The 6,911-nt window shown below is 41.6% G+C and overlaps 1 long non-coding RNA gene across 1 annotated transcript; it reads left to right on the forward strand.

Annotated features, from left to right (window-relative positions):
* Nucleotides 1-301: 301 nt before the first annotated feature.
* On the forward strand, nucleotides 302-6,684 carry LOC135899011 (uncharacterized). Its single transcript, XR_010563491.1, has 4 exons — nucleotides 302-376; nucleotides 941-1,005; nucleotides 4,128-4,181; nucleotides 6,426-6,684. It is a non-coding gene; the product is annotated as an uncharacterized lncRNA (long non-coding RNA).
* The last annotated feature ends 227 nt before the right edge of the window (nucleotides 6,685-6,911 follow it).

Here is a 6,911-nt window from a genome sequence, read left to right on the forward strand (position 1 = left end):
AATATTTTTTGTTTCCTCATTGACGCTTGCTCTTTGGAGAGAGTCCTAGCTGTGATTCTTACACATTTCATCCAGTGGCACTTGGATTACAAGAAACTAAAGGCGACGGAGGGGCGGAAGTTCTTCTCTTTTTGACTAAAACTGCTTTTCGAACTGAACAGCGCTATAGCCTTCGAGGATGCTACTTTAAACAGCGTTTTCACGATATCTCTGGAGACAATACCATGAGTCTTCGCGTGTCAGCACTTACTTCGGCTGCTTTTCCATCTTACTTTCAGAACAACGGGGCCTATAAAAGAACGCAACAGCTGTTCATCTCCGAGACAGTCGGTAGCTGACATCATGACGCCGTGTACGTGCATAGTTCTCATATTCAGTGAGTACTTTAGAGTCCTACATCTGTCATGAAGTCATAGTTGTTCGGTGTCCTGTCGCTGAGCTTGCGATTGAATATCAGGGGGATGTTATCGTTATAGACTAAACGAATTAAGGTTGACTTGCCATCCAAAATAGTTTAGTTATTGTAAACGAAATGTAGAGGCAAACTTCTTTCTCAGTTTAACTTAAGGCACACCTTTGGGGCGTGACGTGCTCTCAATAACCACCGTTGTTGGGCTTTTTGGCGATATTTCCCGAAAATTTGCTTAGGAAGTCAGTCCACGTAGCAGCGGAATGAACACGGTTTACATCACGTATTCAGGTCTGACAGAGGTGTGACGTAGTGATAAAGAAGTTCTCTCGCATCTACAGCTAAATTGCCACAATAGTTTTTTCATATTGCAATACAGTCGGAATTCATTATCGTCCTGCACTCTACGTTTCACATGCGGCAGTTTCAATGTTACAGTAGCTCGCACGAGCTTCATGCATATTGCAAACAGTTGTTGGAATAAGGTAACAGTGTCAGTGTTTTCATGGTTGCTCTGTTCTACTTTTTCAGTGACTGCATGCGCTGCAGCGGCAACGGAAAAACCAGTGTCCCCCGTGTACTTTTTGTTCCCATGGGTAAATATCGCTGTAAATGAAGCTAAAGCATAAGAATTTTTACGTCAGAGTTACCAACGAAAATGCAATTGCATTCATGCGTTGCCACGCTTTTTAACAATATTGATAAATTTGGATATATTTATTGCAGCTATTATCAACATTAGGGTAATGGTAGTCGTCTCTATGTAGTACACTAGTCATGAGTGCGAGCAGCATACAGTGCATAGTAAAATAAGAAATAGAAATGTTCTACATTACTTGCAAGTGCGCGATCAACTAAATCTCAGGGGTCGAATTTATAATGCTTCTCGGCCTGTATTCCCAAAATCATCTTACTCTAGAATTTTTAGCAATACAATATACAAGCCAACCTAGAGGCAGCACTTAGTCATGAACGCGTTGTTCGAATTGGGTAAACAGTACTTAGGAACAAAAACATTAGTAAATTCGGCCCTTCACTTATAAATGTTCTTTGCTATTCGCAAGCTGGCTATGCTAATATTCAGCGTCAATATTAACATATTTTCTTTTACGCACAGTTCAAGCCTAGCATTTTTTCTGAATACGGTTGGTATTTTTCGGGAGGAGTTAGAAGATATTACGTATTGGGTGATGTGATTCATTCTGTGATTTTATACATTACTGGAGGAGGTCACAACGCAGCAATTCTTTGCGGACATTGCATTATGCTTTTGGCTTGATGGGAAGACGCCCCTATTACATCCCTGTGCGTCTTCTGTCGGATGCTATTTGTTCGTATATGCCTACGGCCTCGAGGTCTGATTTTGGAATTCGAGAACGAAGGTAAACCCACGAAATTCCATATATTGTCCCAAATAACATATCATTCATTACTTGGGTGTAGGTGTACCTATAATACGTTACCTTGGCTTCTAGCCCAAACAGTCAAGTGGTCGGAAGTACCGTTAATATTCGGTAACCTTTAATACTGCAAATGTCTAGTATCACTACAAAGCTTTATCAACTGTGTTTCATGCATTGATGAAATGAAAACTTCGTTCAGGTTGCCAAGACTTGATGTCCACCTTGTTGACGCCTTTGTTGAATATGTCCTGATGTTTCTCTTGAGCAGAAATGCTTTCGAGAGGTATAAAGGAACATTTATCGTCTTGAGTGTATTACCTTGTGTAACGTGACTGGAAGCACAACGATTCATGATGTCAAGCCGCGAATAAATTTACAGGAGTAGTTGAGAGCTGAGTGCAGGATTGCTGCTGGCTAATATTGAGCTTAGTAGAGCCAAGGACAACTTCACAATGAGCAGTTGATGGCACTCGTGCCAACAACGATGTCTCTGAAACTGATCATAAACACAAAAGATGCGCTTTACCTTAGCCTACAGCGGCATGTGACGACTAAGTCTGGTGCCTTTTCCTGTGGAAATCGACGAAGTGGGCGCAATCTCACGGTCCGCTTAATCAGTTGCTGCAGCGGAGCCACTACACAGTTCAACCGTCAGCTGCTGTCTTGATCTCTGCGCAAACGGTAGCGTTCCGTCCATGCAGCTGTCTGCAAACAGTAGTTCGAGCTCAACAGGTCGCGAAGTATGCAGGAAGGAAAAAAGTTACGAGGGAGCGTCACGGAACGCGATTGACGCCAAACCAGTAGGTCCAAAACCTGATCGCACGTCAAAGTGCGTTGTTGGTTTTAGCATTCCCGCTTTGCAGGTAGAGCCACAGCTGGACAGCTGAAGAAGTGCGCACCAAATAACAACTACGGGAATAGGTACTGGGAACTCCGTGATAGCGAGGTACACCGTGATCGCGATGCAAGAGGTCACGTGTTAAGCCACCACTGAGCCAATGATGGGCTTCACGAAGCATCCTCTTGCCAAGGCTGGCTGTGCGACGTAGTGGTCTTTCTGAACTTTGCACTTCCTCCATGTAGTGAAGCTTAATCTGTGAACGCCGATGTATTTTTTTTTCAGTATAACATCGTATACCAGAAAGTCACGGCGGCTAAAACGTTATCCGTGGCACTCCTTATCGTGCCTGCTTTCTCAGGCGCCTTGTAGATGCAAGGACACAGCTTCTGTTGGCCAGCAGCAGTTGCTTCCCCTAGCGGGTCGTTCCAACAGCGTCCCACAAGCTTTAGTGCAATGATAAAGCTTCGTGTCGCATTTAAAGCTTCGTACAGCCGAACAAACTTGCCAAATTTCTTGCAAATACCAATATTTTGTTGAGCAAGCCCCACAAGACGGGGACAAAAAAAAGGCACGTCATTAGGCACGCTGTCTACATTTGTGGCAGTATATATTGCATAATATTATCGAGAATCAAGATTATTTTATTGCTTTAACATGACTAGAGTAAAGGTGGAAAAACGTGCACGTGTATATATATAAGGAATATTGGAAATGTTTAGACTATCTTCCGGTGTAACGTGAATGGAAGCACTACGTTTCATCAAAACCGCCGTATAACTTCTTCAGCAGTCGTTGAGATATCAGCGCATGGTTTCTGCCTCGCTATTAGTCAGGTAATTGCTCTAAAAACAATTTCATGGTTAGCAAATGATACCACTTTTGGCAACGCCCTTTTCTCCGTAATTGCGCGCAAGGACTGGAGGTTTTATTTACCTTGGCGTACAGTGGCATTTGATGACTAAGCTGGATGAATTTTCTGTTTAAAAAGTGCATTTACATTACTTCACTCGAAAAGAAACACACTTGCGAAAAAATGTTCTTGCAGTGATTTTGTTCTCGGCATGGTAACGACGTGCTCTGCGGTTTACTCAAAATGTTGTTGCTTTCCCTAAGACACTACAGTTCTGTATTGTATTCACACACCAAATAGAATTTACTGTAGAGCTCTTGTTAGGAGGAAATTCAAAGTAATCATGATGCTGGACATAAGATGTGCGAAGGCGACCTGCGAATGAGAAGATTTACTTACGAAAATAATGACTTTCTGAAATATGTCCCCGACGAATAACGCAAAGCAATCCTAGACGTGGATCATATAACCTCCAAACAACACGTATTCGCTTGCTCGTCAGTCCAAAAAAGGAACGAGATACAGGCACACGAAGGTCAGCACCATTAGAATCTGTCTAATATGTAAATGAAGCCAGTATTTCTGTTTTCAAGAGGTTTTCCATCTTTTTTGCGTGTTTTTTAGCCCGCACACAAATGTCCTGCTGGAAGCCAGAATTTCGACAAGTGCGCAGTGAACGTAAGGAAAAAAACTTTACATTCTTTGTCTGAATAAAATTGCGATTAGCTTTCTTTGGGCAGTTGACAAATTTTCTGGAATCTATCTATCTATCTATCTATCTATCTATCTATCTATCTATCTATCTATCTATCTATCTATCTATCTATCTATCTATCTATCTATCTATCTATCTATCTATCTATCTATCTATCTATCTATCTATCTATCTATCTATCTATCTATCTATCTATCTATCTATCTATCCATCTATCCATCCATCCATCCATCCATCCATCCATCCATCCATCCATCCATCTATCTATCTATCTATCTATCTATCTATCTATCTATCTATCTATCTATCTATCTATCTATCTATCTATCTATCTATCTATCTATCTATCTATCTATCTATCTATCTATCTATCTATCTATCTATCTATCTATCTATCTATCTATCTATCTATCTATCTATCTATCTATCTATCTATCTATCTATCTATCTATCTATCTATCTATCTATCTATCTATCTATCTATCTATCTATCTATCTATCTATCTATCTATCTATCTATCTATCTATCTATCTATCTATCTATCTATCTATCTATCTATGTCATAACAATTTCTCCACTAACTTGGGTCATTGGGTTGATTGCCTAATGGGTAGCGCATCAGGCTGCTGCCCTCAGTCAAAAAAGGTTAGGAACCAGCCTTAGGATCAACTTTGGTCGCTGAGTATTTGGCGCTGGATATGGGCCGCTGTTGGATGAATCCCTTTGATGAAAACTTGAAGCTCATGGCACGTGCCGCCGGTGTATGGACCGCACTGAAATCCAACCCGCGAAACCTACGGACTTCTTGGCTCTGCCGCTAGAAGACGCAGAGTGCGTGGTGGGGAGCGCGACCGAGCAGCTCCTGTGCATGCACGTCTCAGCCTTGGCAATAAGTGTGTTCCAGACATTGCTTCAAAGCTAGTCGTATTGCCGTAGACGTTCATCGTAGGATGGATACTGGCGAATTAATAAAACAGAGGCTATTTCTTGAAACTTCTTTCGTGGCCTAAGAGAAAGGAAAATCAAAGGCATCCCTACACCAATCCTGGATTTTTCGCCTGTGAAGGGCTACGTAACAACTACCAACAACAAACGAACGTGCATGCGTAAGTAGAGGGCAACCTGGGGATGTGAAACGGCAAATAAACAACTATGGCACCCTATTTACTTTATCTAGGTGATGCTGCATCGCGGCGACAATTTGGAACCGCTGCACTCCAAGCGATAGCGTAATGTACAATGCATGCACCTTGTCAAAGAGAGCCTCCCCTTGTCCCCTGTTGTTTCTTATTTGTACATTTGTATATGTGTCTTGTTTCTTTACTCTTTCTAAATTTGCACCGCTCCAACAAAACGGTATGGTAAATCAACGCACCCGAACGGCCATCCTTCTACCTTCTGATCCTTCTGGTGTTGAGCTCCTTCGTCTCGTCTCTCTTTATCGTTATCAGCAACCATCTTAACTGAAACCGGGGCATCGTCAAGCGCCTATTTAAAACCACTGGAGGACGAAGATAACACACCATGCTCGAGCCAACTGCATTCTATACTAGCAATATCCGTCATGCTATAACTACGTCAAAACATGACTGTTTAATATAAAAAGTGTAGTGGCCAACGTTTACACACCTTTTCTCGCTCCACACAGGTTCATCTAAAAGGGTGCAATATATTTGCAAAAATGCTGCACTTACTCTGTACAATCTACACTGAATGGATGTCCATGAGCGCTGGCTCCTCCAGCGAAGGTTCTTTGAACTGTTAGTGTATATCGCTCTTGATATTGTTCTGCATATATTTCACAAAGAATTGAAACATCTTAATCATGTTCAAAATAGGTTCCATAGACTAACTGAACCATATTTGCAAAAATGTTCCACCTGCATATATTAACTTACGCAGAATGAGATTAGAGGTTTTTATATACCTTCAAAATTTCAGTAAATGCGTACGCCTACAATGACCTCATTGATGTATTGCCAAGGATGTAAATAAGGAAAAATAAAATGCTCAGCCCTGCATACAATTTCAAAACTGCAGTAATAATATACGCGTCTAAACGGCGTAGAATTATATTGTAAAGAAAAACATTTACGCCAACTTTCTTTGTGATGCGTCCCGAGTTATTTCTTTCAGGTTACCCCAATCGACGAGGCTCTTCTATGCGGTAGCACAGATAAAATTTAACAGAGTTTCCTGTTTTCAGGGCCAACACTGCCCCAATAGCGTTGGTTACTGCTGCCACGGCGTATGCCTCTGCCTACGGTCAAGCATCATCATGTGCCCTCGCCTACATAAACCACGATACCTCATCGGCATGCACTGAATCATGGCAATTGGGGCCTACGTATTTGCGCAGAATAATATTCACTTTGTGGCCTCATAACGTTAGAAGGTGAGACCAGATCCCCTCCACAAATGCAATATGAAGTGAAATGAATGCAAATAAAATTTTGCTTATAGGCCTCCGTCTTTACTTCCTTAATACATCCACAGTAGATTTGCTTTGTTTTTCGCAGGAGCGAAATGCACATTCAACTTGATAAACTTGTCAATGTTCTCCAACTCTGCATCGCAGTCATCCTACATCTTATTTTATCAACACAATAACTTTGTAAATTTGCCTGAAGGAACCTATTTGCTAAGCGTGAAAGTGAATGAACACATGTCAAATTAGGCGATAAACGACAAG

The sequence above is a fragment of the Dermacentor albipictus genome, chromosome 7, assembly GCF_038994185.2.
Source record: "Dermacentor albipictus isolate Rhodes 1998 colony chromosome 7, USDA_Dalb.pri_finalv2, whole genome shotgun sequence".
Lineage (NCBI taxonomy): Eukaryota > Metazoa > Arthropoda > Arachnida > Ixodida > Ixodidae > Dermacentor > Dermacentor albipictus.